The sequence below is a fragment of the Silene latifolia genome, chromosome 6, assembly GCF_048544455.1.
Source record: "Silene latifolia isolate original U9 population chromosome 6, ASM4854445v1, whole genome shotgun sequence".
In the NCBI taxonomy this organism is placed as follows: Eukaryota; Viridiplantae; Streptophyta; class Magnoliopsida; order Caryophyllales; family Caryophyllaceae; genus Silene; species Silene latifolia.
In genome coordinates this window covers 133,671,570-133,688,008 of record NC_133531.1, presented here as the reverse complement: position 1 = coordinate 133,688,008, position 16,439 = coordinate 133,671,570, and the positions used below count along the sequence as shown (strand labels likewise).

Below are 16,439 nucleotides of genomic sequence, written 5' to 3'. Positions count from 1 at the left end.
CCATATCGATGACAGAAGGCAAGCCTTTTCCCCAACAAAATCATCCCATCTCGAAGAGAGAAGATATCAACCCGTTCTAACAAGGAATTGTTAGTTCTTACCCAAATTAGTTGGCGAAGCCTAGTTTTCAAGGTGTATCCATTTCTGACTAAGAGAATGAATAGAAGATCATTTTCAAAGAGAGAAAAAAGATGAAAAAGAATGAAAAAATGAGAATAAGAGAAAAATGAAAAAAAAATGAAAAAAAATGAAAAAAAAAGAAAAATGAAAAAAAGATGAAAGAAAAAGAAAAAAGAAAAAAAGATGTTGAAGTTATTGCGGAACGCTTTTGGTTGAATGTCGAAGTTACGGAAGCCAGAAGTCAAGTCAAGTACCCATATTTGAAGTTTAATGGGCGAAGCCCAAAAGCATAAGTACTGACCTCTTTACCCTCTAAGTCCTTCCTGAGACGGTTACAAGGGGATAGTCAGGAATTTTGAGAATCATTCCGCTTGTGCTGTTACACCCAACCTTTAGGGACCAGATATGGAGATTTGAACCCACATTGTTTTCCAACCCATTTGCACTCGGGTTTCATCAAACCCGAGACACCATTCCAACCACATCAGCAGCCATAGACCTTGGCCTTAGCACCACAAAACAAACCTTCAGAATGATGGTTAACCATTCCAACTTGTTATTACCAAGCTCCACATCCCAAAAGATCCAAGCCTTTTGTACCAACCCTAGACACGGGATCTAACAGTACCTTATAGGCTAGAATGGGATACAGCAATGATACCTTAGGTGAAACCTTTGAGTGTGTACACACAATCAAAATGCCATGTTTATGCACCTTGATCGAACTACGTCGGATTTGATTTCGCTCCACGCGAATACGTAGGCAGTCCTTCAGAATAAGGGATTCAATCCACTCATCAACCAAGTTGTCATCTTGTCGGTTTCTTACGGGTCTTAACCAAGTCCAAATGAAGCCACCTTTGTTTGAGTCGGTCTTAGCACTCGATGTAGGCTAGGATAAGGATATAGTTTCGGATGAATAGTATCAAGTCTCAGAATGAGCTTTATCTAACGGTTTAGGCAAAGATGTTGAGTCACATAGATGTGGGTTTGTGTTGGGAACAGAAAATATGAAAAACCCGCTGAAAAGAAAGAAGGCGTGGAAGAAAATTAGTAAAAGCCCGCTGAAAAGAAAGAAGGCGGTGGCAAGAAATGATGAAAACTCGCTGAAAAGAAAGGAGGCGAGGAGAAGAGTGACGAATGTTCCCAACAAGAGTGATGTGTGATGTCTAAGTGTTCTCATAAAATCAGTCTGTGTTTAGTGTCTGGGCGAAGCGAACGTTGTTGCTCTGTGAGTTTAATCCACCTTGTCAATACCAAATGATCTTGATTCCCATTTGCCCTCGGGAGCACGCCCATGCCATACGATATCTCCGTCCCAAGTTCGACGACCTTGTGATTCCCATTTGCCATCTTTTGGGTGCGCCAGAATGGCCAATTTACATTTCTACCCCCAACAAGTCAATAATTGAATTAAAACCCGTGAACACTTAGGGTTTTATTTTCCTTTTTTGTTTTACGGTAGCGGGCTACGCCCACGTGGTTTACGGGTCATACGGAGTGTCTGAGTCGTATTTCATGCTCACCCATCAAGGTTCGATTTCAAAATGCCAAATGCCAAAAATTTCAAAATTTCAAAAACTTTTTGCGAATTATGGATTGATGATCCAAGTAGTGGTACATTTCAAGTCAAGGTTCAAATCTCAAAGTTCAAAATCAAATTTTGGGTCGACGACCCAACATCCAAGTGATTCATTTCAAATTCAAAATTTGGGTCGATAGCCCAATTATTCAAAATTTTCAACATGTTCAAATTTCGGGTCGATGACCCAGTCTTTCAAATTCAAACCTCGGGTCGATGGCCCAACATACCAAGTGATGTCAAATTTAAACTTCGGGTCGATGGCCCAATTATTCAAAATTTTCAAATTCAATTTTCGGGTCGATGACCCAATCTTTCAAATAATCCAATTTTAGGATCGATGATCCAAATGTGCTTATGTGATGATTATTGCTAGTACGTTTTTGTGTTTCAAATGTAGCAGGATATGCTTCAACTGGGGGCTCTAAAGTCTTCGACTTTAGAGCCATTGCAAACTGGGGGCTCTGAAGCCGTTGGCTTCAGAGACCATTATCAAGATGTAGAGGATGATATCCGCCAAGAATTCAATTCAATACAAGAGTATGAAATGGAAGAATTCCGTAGCTGAAAGCAAATAATGAAAGTGGCGGCAACCTCCTTGGAAAGTCCCGTCCCATTCGGACATGTGCCAGCAGATGATAAATTTTGGGCAAATGTCAACAGATGATGAATTTGGACAAATGCCAGCAGATGATAAACTTTGGGCATGTGTCAGCAGTTGCCGAACTACGACGCGGGTTTGATTCCGTCAGAAACGGATACGTAGGCGCCTAAGGATAAGGCTCAATCCACCATATATGCAATTTGTGGGTCGACGACCAATGACGATGATAATTCGACGCAACAGAAGCAAGAGTCAGTCCCAATGAAGTTTCGGGTATGATCTCTTCTTATGGTCAAGGCGAGCTTATATACGCAAGTCTAATGGACTATAAACGACCCGAAGAATCCTCAGGTCGAGAGGGACATGGGGTATACTTTGACTTTCGCCTTGTCCAAGCCTCAGTCAAAGTGGGGGCTCTGTAGATACCCGTATCCGTCGATATTGGAATTTATAGAGAACCCGACAAACACCCGATGATGATAGGACACATGTATTCTTTAGTTGTCATTGTCATTATTTGGAGCTCGTTTTACGATGTAGGATGGGCATCGTCGATGAAGTATTTTATTAATTTAAATGATATTTAAATTAATGTTTTTTTTAAGTGAGTTCATTTTATTAATTTAAATGATATTTAAATTATGGCTTTTTTTAGGTGAATTCAATTTATTTTATTTTACTTTGAATTTATTTTCCCAAGTTTATTTTATTGAAAATAAAATAAATATTTGATTTGAAAAATCATTTTGTGAGTATATTTGGTTTGAAAAATCATTTATTTTAATGTGTTAATTGATTTGAAAAATCGATTTGAAAATCGAGAAAAACTCGTTTCAACCACGCGTTTTGGAGCGCGATTTTAGCTCGGTTTTTGAGCCCGTTTTCTTTACGAGTTGGCACGAATCTCGAGTACACTAACCAAGCTAAGCCTCTACCCATCCAACCCAGTTCGAACCCCCATAACCACGGCCCAAATTCCATCCCAAACACCCCCCAAACAGCCCGCATACAAACAGCCTACCCCCTGTTTTGCGTGATGAATCCCGAGCCCAAAACCCGCTCCAAATACCACCAAAACCCGTGCCCATTAACCCTAACCCATACCCTAATATCCTACCCATATTACCTTACCTTAATCACCAAGAAAAACCCCCAAACGAACCCTAGAAAACCCCCCAAAAGCTGCTGGACAGCAGCTATGTTCAGCAAGCCCGACTGCCTCTCCCTCTCTTTTACCCTACTTTAACTCCTTATAAATACCACCCCTTCACCATACATTCATTCCTCTAAGTTCTCCATACATCCAACCATCACTCACAAGCTTTAAACCTCAGAAACAAACCCTAATTGCCTCTCAAAAACCCTCCACAAAACCGACATACAAACTGAAACTGTTTGTGTGTCCTCCTCGAAAAACAATTCGTTCCTCCCTCAAACCTCCATCAAAACTCGATTTTCTTGTTCCTAATTAACCACATAACATCCATCTATACATTAGACAAAGATTTACGAGCCAAATTGCCCTTGAGAGTACACGAAATCCCTCGAAAAACAGAGTGTCATACACTCTGTTTTCGCGGTTTATTCTTGTCTGTCCAGTTCTGTTTGTGCTCGTTTTTCGTGCCCAATAACCCAAAACGAGCAGGGGTTGCTTTAAGATTCCTGTTCTCCTCTCTTTCTAGTTTTCAAAACATCTTTCAAATCGAATTTTCGTCGTGAAACGAGGGAGATATCATCGTTTGAAAATCGCTGTCCGTAAAAAGTTTCAAAACGCGTGTGTTTGCTTTGCTCTTCGTCGACGACGGCCTCTCGAGATAAAATCTACCATCGATTACGACCCAAGACGGTGTCAACGATACATGTAGGTTGAGGGTGCATCAAATCCTCTTCTTTTCCCTTTTTATTTCGTTTGTTTTATGCTTTTTTTATTGTCTTGTTTTTGTTTGTTTTTCGTTTTATTTATCGATTGTTCTAACTAATTATGAAACTAGTTTAGTCCGAGTATGAGTTAAAGTACCACCATGAACACCCGCGTTGACTTGAGATGGGAAAATAAACCGCTACTTCAGTCGGTCGTACACCCCCGTCTCATTTACATATCCTCGTGTTCAAGGTAGGGCATAAATAAAACGAGTTGTCTAACTTCGCTCTTCGCTTTCGACCCCCTTATTGTTTCGGCCAAATAGACATACCCTAGGACCCGTTGTATGTTAGTTTAACCTCTGATTGTTAACCTATGACGTATTTAGATGACATTAAATTAATTTAATAACCTACTTAGACACATTAGGGTACATCGACATAGCTTTAAAAATCAACTAACAATTCTGTAAATAATTGAACGCATCTTTCTCATCACTTGATTTCTCGCTAGCATAGGAGTGCGTGATTAGCACCTTCCTATTAACACTCGACGAGTAAGCATTAATCTTATGATATCTGACCTAATTGGACCCTTAGGCCGTGTAGAATAACACACTTGCGCGTTTCTTCTCAATCGATCAATTTGTTTTATAACTTGTTTTCTAACTCGTTTTCTAATCCGTTTTGCAATCATTCGATCTAACTAATGAACCTAACTTAGGAACTAGGTTGGCCTTGTCTTGGCCGTGAGGGTGGCCGTTGGTTTGGGCCGTGAGTTGGCCGTGTGTTTTGCCTTTCTTATTTCGTTTCTCTTTCCTTGTTTATCATTTGTTCTTTGTTGTTTTGTAGCTTGTAATTTATAGTTTGTTTATCGAGTTGTAATCCTTCGAGTTAGTTTTCTTTTTTACGGGTAAAAACCTCTTCAAAAAACCTTAGTCTTATTTGGTTAGACAGTTGTTCTCCAATGCTTGTAGGAGCGTAGTAAACCGCATGTTGTTTAAAGCAACATGGCCCGGTTTATGCTAATGCATGCTTTGGTGCGTAGCCCTATGTCTAATTCGATGGGATTAAGTGAAAGCACGCATTACGAGGAGTGACCCAAGGCCGTGTGTCATGTAGGCCGTGAGTCACCCCCCCCTTGTGCACGGTTTTCTAGGCCAAACGGCCATGTATTGCGTCGTGTGTATAGCTTTGTATTTAGATCGAGTTGTATCTTTAATTTGTTGTTGTGTCGGCATGAAATGCCTGGTTTGTAATAGGTAGATCCCAACGGCTCCCCCTTTCCCCCTAAGCCTTGTTTGCTTTCGTTTGAATGTTGCTAGATCAATCAATCCACATGCTAAATTACAACTTTGACAAAGTTAGTTTAATTGCATCTAAAACGACATAGAAATTGTTGTCACATGATAGGGTTAAAACAACGTTTGCATATCATACATCGTAGTAGCTATGACCTTGTTTGAAATCCGACACTTGACTTAGTAGAGGCCGTTATTGACGGGCGGGGTTGGGTGTCCTTATGGGCTTCCCAACACGTACCCTCACCCCTTACTCAAGATCTATGGTTTGTGGATCCGTCTAAATACCATTGGATTACGAGAGTCATTCAAATCGAGTGATATAGGGTACAAGTCTTTATCTTTAATCACTCGTAGTCGATTGGCTTTATGCTTTTCGATGAAAGGTGTAAAGTTGACTTGAACGGTTCCAAGTTCCCAAAAAACTTGGTGGCGACTCTAATTTGTCTTAATTCGATTCGAAAGAACCTCGAGTCGATTATGCCTAGTGTGGATCCCGCGGACGCAGTTCCCGAGGGCCTTGTCCACAATATCATTCTGGTTAATTTAATAAAATCTGCAGGTAACATAGAGTTGATCAACAATTTATAAATAGAGATTTGCTATAGTATAATTTTACAGCAGCTGGTTGATTCTCTACATATTTTTGATTTCTGGTGTACCATAATTTTGTGAAGAAAATGCTAATAATATATTACTGTCTATAGATAGTCGGGTTCAGTTATCTTATTAAGGTTGTAAACATATCTATTTAAGGGTCTTAGAGTTACTTTCGTTGCCTTTGGCTGGGTATCAGATAAAACAAGAGGTTAAAAGTTGTATCAAATTATTGTGCGACTCTTGGACTATGTATTGGGTCGAATTTAAGCTGTGAGATAAAAAGTTACTTTTATCTCGACAAGCTGCCAGCTCGAGTGAAATAGTTAGACAGTGGAAAGTAACAAGTATTTTTATTTTGAGAGCCGGTTCTCGTTGCTACATGCTCATTAAGTTTGACATTTCTTTTCTTTTAAACGCTTTTGGAAGACGTTAGTTGTTTAGTGCTTAACTTTCATCCAATTTTAGAATCTCTCAACTGATTGAGTGTATCTTTATTTTCAATGCTAGGTACAAAAGCTTATAGAGCGCTGCATTCAACTACACATGAGCAAGATATTAGAAGCTGTTAGTGTGCTCTCAAGAAATGCAAATGTAGTGCCTGCGATTACTGAACTCGGTAAGTTGTCCTACTTTAGGTTTTTTTCATGTGATTACCCCCTTCCTTTCAGGTGCTAAGTAACAAGTAGTTTGGTTTTATTGTCTTGTTGATCGATCATTAGCTTCTGTTGTTATGGGTCCTTACCTTGCTTAAGAGGTTCCCTTCGGTGTGCATTTTACCCAAGTTTGCATTACTTTCTAAGTGTAAAACTTATTCCTAAGGAAAGAGAACTACATGTACAACTATGCTACTTGGCTACTATGCTACATGTTCACTTATTAGAACAATAGTGAACCGGCTCTCACAATAAGTGTTCTAATAACTCCTCAAGGTAGTCACAAGTTTTATCAAAATACACCATCTCTTTTTAAGTTTTTGTTTTTTTTAAAAAAAATACTAGGATTTGTGACACCTACTTTGTAGTAGTTTCGATTTTTCATATTTTGTACATGGTGTTGACACCTTATTATATATAGGAAGTTTTCCTCTAGAGAAAAGTTTCAAGGACCGTCAACATAAGTAATGTTGTCTTGATTGTGTTCCGTTTATTTTTCAAATTGTTTTATTGTTTCATGTTGTACGCCTATAATAATTTGAGAGAAAAGGGGAGGAGAACTGAAAGGAAGGGAGGAGAAGGAGGCGGCCATGGGGGGAAGAAATAGGAGGGGAATTGAGGAGAAAAGGATGATGATATGAGGTGGGAGAGAAAAAATAGGAGGTGGCAAAGGGAATAGGGAAAGGGAAATAGGAGGAGAGGGTGAGAAGGGGGACAAGGAGGAGAGGGTGGGAAAGGGGAGAATGAAGAGGTCTTCGTGTTTAGGAAACATGTCTAATCGCAGTCTTACGCTACAAACTCGATTGTGTGTGATGGCGTCAGACGGCCTTTACTTTTCCTTTGAAGCCTACACGCTAGGTGGTAGTAACCACTAATCTTAAGAAGTAGTTAAATTTATTAAGTCGCCGTTCTAAATTGGCATGCATAATGAATGTAGTATATATATATATATGGGTTAGAGTTTCTAGTTTTGCTGATTATGTTACCTGGTCTATTTGTACTTGAAATGCTTTTGTACTTTGAGGGGAAGAGGAAGCATGGCGAGGATGCGAATGAGGGAGGAGAATGAGGAGGGAAAGCTGTGAGGAGGTTTGAAAGCGGGGAGGCGGAGGAGAAGGTGTGGAAAAAAAGAGGCAGCGGAGGGGATAAGGAAAGGGAAGGAGAAGGCGGGGATGAGAATGGGGGATGAAAAGGAGGAGGTTGTCACTGTAACAGGCGGGATTGCAGTTTTGGGTTTTTTGTTTGAATGTTTGATATGGTAATTCAAGATATTGGTTTCATGGCCATTTCACTCGCTTCTTTTTAACATGCTACATGTGGTTTTTGTTTTCGATGAAGCTAAAGAATCGTTATTTATGTGTTTGTGTATTATGATGGAATCAGGTATAATAGCTCACTAAATCTGTCCTACTTTTTCTTCTATCAATAGTACTGGTCGCTTGAAGGAATCCTTGATTCGATTTCTAAAATGGGTCATCCGGAAATTAAACAACCTTTTTAAGATTATTAACATATGGGTATTATCAATGGTGAACTCAATTGTGTTTCAGTCTTGTTAAATAGCATGATGTACACATTTAGGAATGTAGCAAGTGGAAGCGCACTAAACTATGTTCCATGGGTTGAAATTTGCCTGTTAAACTGGTTACCATGTTACTGCTTAAATAACCGAGGTTTGAAAGGAAATATTTCAGCTAAACTTGAGCAGCGAACTGATGTTGCTTTGATGCCCAGTAAACTTAATCAAATACATTATGCATTGACAGGATGCAGTGTTTAGCAAAAGCCGTGGGTCAATTGAAGGCGGCAGATACCTCAAACTTACAAGTTCTTGCTTGAGTAAACCCAGAAGGCTCCTCATCAACTCCTTTAACTTTTCGTCAAAGATAACTCTGCATTTATCTAATAGAAAATAAATTATAGTTATTAGTTGTCTTATTGGTATTTGGTCTATTAGGAACTGTAAATGCCTTTGTCTTTTATTTTCTTTTAGGATATTCAATCAATTCACTACATTTCCTAAAACTGAAGAGGAATGGGAGGGAGAAAGAGGGGGCATAAAAGAAAGAGAGGGATGGTGATGAGGAGAGGGTAAAAAAAGCTGGAGAACGAGCAAATGGGGAGGGGGATAAAGGGGAGTTTGTGGAAGAGGAGATTGAAAGAGATGAAAAGAACGATGAGTAGGACATGAGGGCCTTAGGGAGAGAGGATAAGGAGGATGGGGCAGGAGGAAGGGTAGAAGAGAGGACGGAATATCCTAATGAATGCATATGGCCAAAATTTTGTCAAAAAAAGAGTAAACACATACTACGGAATACTCACATTTTGTCCAAAAAAAAGTAAATACAATCCTAATGAATACATATGGCCCAAAACACGATATAAACACCAATCAAATTTCAGGCGTAAAATGTATGACTCATCCAAGTAATGTTCATACTCCCAACAAAATTATAAATGAAATATTTACGGCTTGTAGTGTTGTTTGCAATGATACACGCATAAAAAACATATAACAACGAGAATTTCCGAGTGACCACCCCTCAAAACTATAGAAAACCAACCAAAATTTAAAAATGATACTATGCATATGATACGTCAACGATTTAAATATCTTGGGGGACCGCGCGCATTGCGCGCGGTGCAACCAACTAGTTCATGAAAATGATTGTTAGGTGCATGAAAATATCACGCTCTTGATGCACGAAAACGAATTCTAGGTGCATAAAAATTGTTAAATACATGAAAATGAGTAGTAGGTGCATGAAAATCAATCAAATGTTTCTCGTCTCGATTTTCGTCAATACTTTATACTTTTTGGACCGAGAAATATGTTATCTAGTCATAGAATTTTATGCCGAATCCAAATATGTCGTTATTTTTTTAAAAATAAAATATATATGGTGGAGTTCTCATGGTTCTCACTATGTAGGTGATTCTCATGGATCCCAAATATATATATATATATATATATATATATATATATATATATATATATATATATATATATATATATATATATATATATATATATATATATATATATATATATATATATATATAGAGAGAGAGAGAGAGAGAGAGAGAGAGAAAGAGAGAGAGATTGAATCATGTGAGGCACCCTTCTTAGGGTGAGGCGGCTGGACACCTTCTAAACCGTCAGATCTAATAACTATAGACGCACCAGATGCTGCCACGTGTCTCTATTTAATCATACACTCAAAGCAAATGCCAGCCAACAACTTCATTTACGACATTTTACTCTCTCTCTCTACTCTCTCTCTCCCTCTCTTTGTCTTTCACTCATTTACTCGCTTCACTCTCAACACTCAACTACCGTTTTTCGATTAACTTCGTTCATCATCGTCTGAATCACACGCAGTTCATCATCTGATATTTTGATCGCGATCGTCATCATCATCATCATCTCTGTTCGGTCGTCCTTTTTCGGATCTATGTATGTGATCTTCTCATTCGTATCACTATTTTTCTTCATTTTCGATCAATTATTGTAGATCTACTATTTTCAGACGCTTTTCAATCTACTATTTTTTTCGATAATGTATTACTAAATCATTTTCATTATAATGTAGGTTTTAATCATCCTCGAAGAATTATCCGATCAGTACGAACGCAACAAAATCAATTTCGGAGCATTTTCGATCTACTATTTGTATGTCATGTTCGCTCTCTTCAATACTTACTTCGTCAATTTTTGTTTATTAGGTTTTTCTCATTGTTCATTGCTTAATATGTTTCGTTTTTGTTAATATTGTGCTTTTTTGTTGTTGCTGTTGTGGTGCTCTGTTGATTCTACAATGTCGATATAGTTATGTGTTTTTGTATCATGAAACTTGGAGGTGATATTGTGAATATTGGACTGATGTGTTGTTGTTAAACTTGAGTTAATTTTGTGAATTTTGTAGTCGATTTTGTGAATTTGGTGGAATATTTTGTGAATCTGGTGGAATATTTTGCGAATCATTCTCATTATAATGCAGGAAGTTAAACCTGCCTCATGATTGTAATCTTTTTATGATGAGTTTATGTGAATGCTTGTCTGAAGCATAGACCTTATCTTGCGAAACCTATAGACCACTTTGTCCATAGTTGGTCATTTGTAAAACTTCATCTGAATGCTTTACCTTGTTTTGATATGGCTTTTAATCCTACTTATCTGGAATGTACTTATACGAAACATGACATTTTGTGTATGTGTATGAAATGTATTACTTATTATGTTTTAGTTATTTTCATTTATTTTTGTCTGAACTGTTTTAGTTATTTATATGACTAGGTCAATTGCTCCTGTCTGCGTATACATTGCCAACTATGGACACTTGGTGTACGGGTCGGGTAGTCGTTATCTTTGAAGAGGCAGAGTTTGAGCTCATTAAATGGATATGCTATCTTGCTTGGACGACTTCTTTGATTGTAGGGACTAATCTTGGTCATTTGAAATATAATTTAGTAGCTACATTCCCTATCACGCAAGGGTACACTTTTAAGTCTTACAAATGTGTTCTTAAGGTATTACTATACTCAAACTCTGCCTCATCTGTACAATTCCTTGGGTTGTATTAAAACGGAATTTTAGGTTACCTTTCTTTCCATGTACTAGTAGAAAGAATATGTATCATAGATGAAGATGATAACGATGAAGATCGATCCCTACAAACAAGCCTTTCTCACGACCTATATTTTTCTGCCATACCCCAACATTTGTGTTGCTCATTTAGCCCGGCCTTCTAGTTGTGACGGTTTCCTGGCTAAATGAGCAACACCAAATGGTGGGATATGGCAGAACATATATGCCATGAGAAAGATTTGTTTTGGAGGGATCGATTATCTTCATCGTCCTCATCTTCATCTTTGATATATTTGCTTTCTTGTACATCTAAAGAAAGCTTGCCTACAATGCCCTTATAATACAACACAAGGAATTGTCTGGCTGGCTGAATATGAGGACAGTAATACCTTATGAACACAGTTGTAGGACTTGAAGTTGTACCCTCGCGTGATAGGGATGTAGCTACTAAATTATATTTCAAATGAACCTATTATGTTTAGTTGTCGGTCGGTGTACTTAGGTCTATCACCGTTAGTATTTAATCTTACTTTTGTATACTTGCTAAGGCACCCTTGTATAAATATGTAATCAGTAGTTTTCTATTTCGGATGTTGTATCAACATAATGTATGAATACTATGTTCTATTAATCAAGTTTATTTTCCTTTTATTTTGTCAATCCTCGAGCATCTATCTTTCATAATAACTTCGAATACAACTTTCATAATAATTTAGCTGGCATGCACTTGATGAGATTACATTACTGTCTCTCGATCTTTGTAATGTTGATTCATAATTACGTGAATCCTATACTTGATTTTGTGAATCTTGGAGTAGTTGTTGTGAAACCTAGATCTGCCATTGTGAAACTTATTCATTTAGTTACTAACCTACTATGCATTCCTATTATTATTTTTAGTGAATTATGGAGTCTTGGTGCAAAGGGTGTGTCGTTAATGCTTTTGAAGAAGACGAATCGTCATTTCGTGCGACTTATGTCAGTAAAAAACAAAAACGCAATCAGTTTGTCTTTTAAGGAAGGCGATTTGGCGGAAGTTAAATTTTCTTCCCCTCGCTATCACTCACAACATTCTGTTTTCAATATTCAAGGAGTTATGCATAATATATTTTCTAAACTTGATGCCTTTGAAGACAAGGCAAATATGGCTATTGTGTGTCGGAATTGGTCTCGATTATTTCTTATTCATCCCAATGCTCCCGGTGTAACCGCTGCATATTGGCTTTCTCTTGAAATCAACCATGTGGAGGGTATTCTAATTATTCATAGGGGTGCTAACCTAATATTCCAAACGTGCAAATGTTTGCTGACTGATAATATGTCAACTAAATTCATCCTTCATTTTCACCAATATAACCATCCAAGTGCCATGAACCTTCTGAATGCTATTGATCGCGCTACAATTTATGAGAACTTACGTTCTTTACCTCCGATGATGTCTCTTTGAGCGAGCCACTTTGCAATTGCTATTCTTTGTCAACTTATTACGCAATTGTATAGATGCATGTTCTATTGATTTACCTTCTATTATGGACCTATAGCCTACATTTGTATCCCTTTTCCTAAAATACTATCTTTGTAATTTTCGGCATTGAACTTGCTATCTTGTTTGCCGTGTTCTATTGTCGATAGTTTATAAATATAATGTATGACTACTATGTTTTATTAATGAAGTTTGCTTTGTGTTCTTTGTTTTTGTGAATCATGCGTTCCCTATTGTTTCATAATAACTTCAAATGACAATTTCAATAATAACTTCAATAATAACTTCATGCCCGTTGACATTTCCGGCCCCTCATTGTTAACCCCCCCCCAAAAAGGGTTCACCCGTCCCCTCCTAGGGTGTCTTTTGGTCTTGTCGTTGGTCGAATGACTATGTACAAGGGAAAGGGTTTAGGGTTGGGTTAGGCGGATCCGCGGTGCGGATCCGCCTAATCCAACCCTAAACCCTTTCCCGTCCCGTTTTAGGACACCGGCCCCTCTTTGTTAACCCCGTCCCCCAAAAAAGGGTTCACCCGTCCCCTCCTAGGGTGTCTTTTGGTCTTGGCGTTGGTCGAATGACTATGTACAAGGGAAAGGGTTTAGGGTTGGATTAGGCGGATCCGCGGTGGCGATCCGCCTAACCCAACCCTAAACCCTTTCCCGTCCCGTTTTAGGACACCCGGCCCTCTACTGTTAACCCCGTCCCCCAAAAAGGGTTCACCCGTCCCCTCCTAGGGTGTCTTTTGGTCTTGTCGTTGGTCGAATGACTATGTACAAGGGAAAGGGTTTAGGGTTGGATTAGGCGGATCCGCCTAATCCGAGCCTAAAACCTTTTCCCGTCCCGTTTTAGGACACCCGCCCCCTCTTTGTTAACCCCGTCCCCAAAAAGGGTTCACCCGTCCCCTCCTAGGGTGTCTTTTGGTCTTGGTGTTGGTCGAATGACTATGTACAAGGAAAAGGGTTTAGGGTTGGATTAGGTGGATCCGCGGTAGCGGATCCGCCTAATCCAACCCTAAACCCTTTCCCGTCCCGTTTTAGGACACCCGGCCCCTACTGTTAACCCCGTCCCCAAAAAAAGGGTTCACCCGTCCCCTCCTAGGGTGTCTTTTGGTCTTGGCGTTGGATCAAGAACAGTTTCAGACTATAAATCATATAGCTTATTTTTGAATCCTATAGCTTATTTTGTGAGACTGGGGGTTTATTTTGTGCATCTCAGGTCTTATCCCTGGATTCAGACTATATAAATTTTATGCCTTATTTTGTGAATCATAGAGGTTAATTTGTGAAACTGGGGAGTTATTTTGTGAATCTCAGGTCTTCTCCTCACATTCAGACTATATAAATCTTATGTCTTATTGAAAAGAATCCTTGAGGTTATTTCGTGAAATTGGAGAGTTATTTTGTGAATCTCAGGTCCTATCCCCCCCAAAATAGACTATATAAATATTAGTTCTTATTTTTGTGTATCCTTTCAGCTTATTTTGTGACGCTAAAGATGATTATTGTGAAACAGGCTACAAGATGAAGCGACCATCACAGGCGGTTGTTGAGCAAGCTGCCGCTCCTCCTCCGACAAAAAAAAGCAGTGCGTGCGGAGGGACTGCCTACAGTGAGGACTCGAATGTCGCCAAAAGGGTTGTACAACTTTCTGAAAGATACGAAAAATCCACCGAGCGATCAACAGATTCAAGCTATAAAAGACATGGGCTTTGGCGGTCTGTTAATGATTGAAACAGACAAGGTTCCCGGGGACCTTGCTTATTGGCTAGTGTCAAATTACAACCCAGCAAAGGGATGGTTATTTGACAAAAAATCCTTGTATTAGAGGAGGACATCCATCTTTGCATGAGCATTCCAATGGGTTCAAGACCTGTTGAGGAAGCGTCACATGTGGATAAGTGTCCTGCTTATTTAGCTACGTTGGAAAACTTCCGAAAGCAATATCCACACAAATATATCGATGATCACCACGTCTTGAACAAATTATCCATGCAGAAAGATGGTGGAGATGACTTTAAACGAAATTTCATCGTTTACATATTCTCGTCTATGTTGGGTGGTGTGCAAGGGAATCGCGCAAGTTTGAGGATTTTAAAAAGTTTAGGTGATACTTCACTCGATTCCGAATTCAATTGGTGCAATTTCATCAAATGGTTGGTGACCAAGTTGAGTCTTGGCAAAAGGAGGAGTGGAGAGATGTCAAACGCTTGAAAGGAGATAATTTTTTTGGTGGACCCATTATGGTGCTCGTGTACATTTACTTGGACCGTTTCGTCTACAAATCAAGATTGGTCGTAAGAAAGTTTCCAACTTGTTGTAATTGGACGAAAGAAAAAATTGCAAAAAGAATTAAACAGGAGTTGAAGGCAAATAAAGGTTTCGGTCAAGGTTCTGTGGAGCCTCCCCTTGTCATGAGCTACCACACACTCGCACCCGCACCTCGGCCCACCGGTCACAAAGCTTGAGCATGTTCAGTCCAAATCAACCATCCAATACCACGAAGAAGGCAAACCGGATATAAGGTCGATATTCCACATTGCGGTGACAAGGAAAACGATGGCCTTAGTGACAAGAAGTGTGAGATTGTTCACAAACTTGCTGAAGCCGCAAGGTAGCGGCTGCGACTTTCGCTAGCTACCGATCTCTTGCTATTCAAGCTACGATCAAGCTACCTTCCTCGGCGGTCTCTACTATGGTGTCGGTAGTTAATGGTATTGCGGACGGATATATTTCATCCCAACAGGATGAGTTTGATGAGAATGTTGGGGATGAAGAAAATGCCGATGATGGGAATAAGGAGGAAAATATAGAGATGGGTAATAATGAGGATGTTAAGAAGGATGAGGACGGTGAACTGAATTTGGACAACGTGGTCAATAATATCGTTGGAAACACGTTATCCATTGCAGCGAATGTTGTGGAGAATGATCACGTTGTTAATGACGATGTGGACAGGATGGGTGGATGGTCCGACGCTGATTTACGTGCGGCATTGGAAATTATGGATGACACTTTTGTACCGATTCGTCCACCGGATCCCAAAGTGACAAGCAAACCCATTCGAAACGTCGTAAACCAAGATTGCCAACCCCATCGATTGCCCACGGTGGAGGCTGCTAGCTGGACGACGATCATTTTTTGTCTTCTCAAGAAGACAGGATCTATTGATCCTCGGTCCCACCAACACCAACACGGTTGTCGAACTAGCCGAAACCCCAATTGTTATTGATTTACCCGATACTCCAATGATTCCGATCGTCCGTCCACCATCTCCGAAATCGTGTGTGGAAGAATCTGAGCAATTGCCTGAAAAACCATTGGTCACTCACCTGTACATTAAGTAAATGTCGTCATGGAAACCGTTTGTCAGGTGATGAAATCACCGGTCCGTGCCAGAAAGCAGAAGAAGAGGGACCAGGTGAGGAAAGCATACAAGGTTGATCATTATCGGTACCATCAGTTTCTGATCATGTTGATGTCAATAATGTTGATGTCAATACTCCTGCTATTGTGCGTCCTAGAAGAGAGATAATTCCAGCTGCTGCCTATCGATCTCCGTATCTCCAAAGAAACATCAGTGTTATTACTCCTTTTAATAGGGAGGAGAAAATACTGTTGGATTTCGGGCTTTGCTCAACAGTAGAACAAA

General features: G+C 39.4%; 1 long non-coding RNA gene across 1 annotated transcript; it reads left to right on the top strand.

Annotated features, from left to right (window-relative positions):
• Window positions 1-10,040: 10,040 nt before the first annotated feature.
• Window positions 10,041-11,109, top strand: LOC141585767 (uncharacterized). The gene is made up of 3 exons (XR_012519405.1): window positions 10,041-10,177; window positions 10,314-10,393; window positions 11,018-11,109. It is a non-coding gene; the product is annotated as an uncharacterized LOC141585767 (long non-coding RNA).
• Window positions 11,110-16,439: the final 5,330 nt, after the last annotated feature.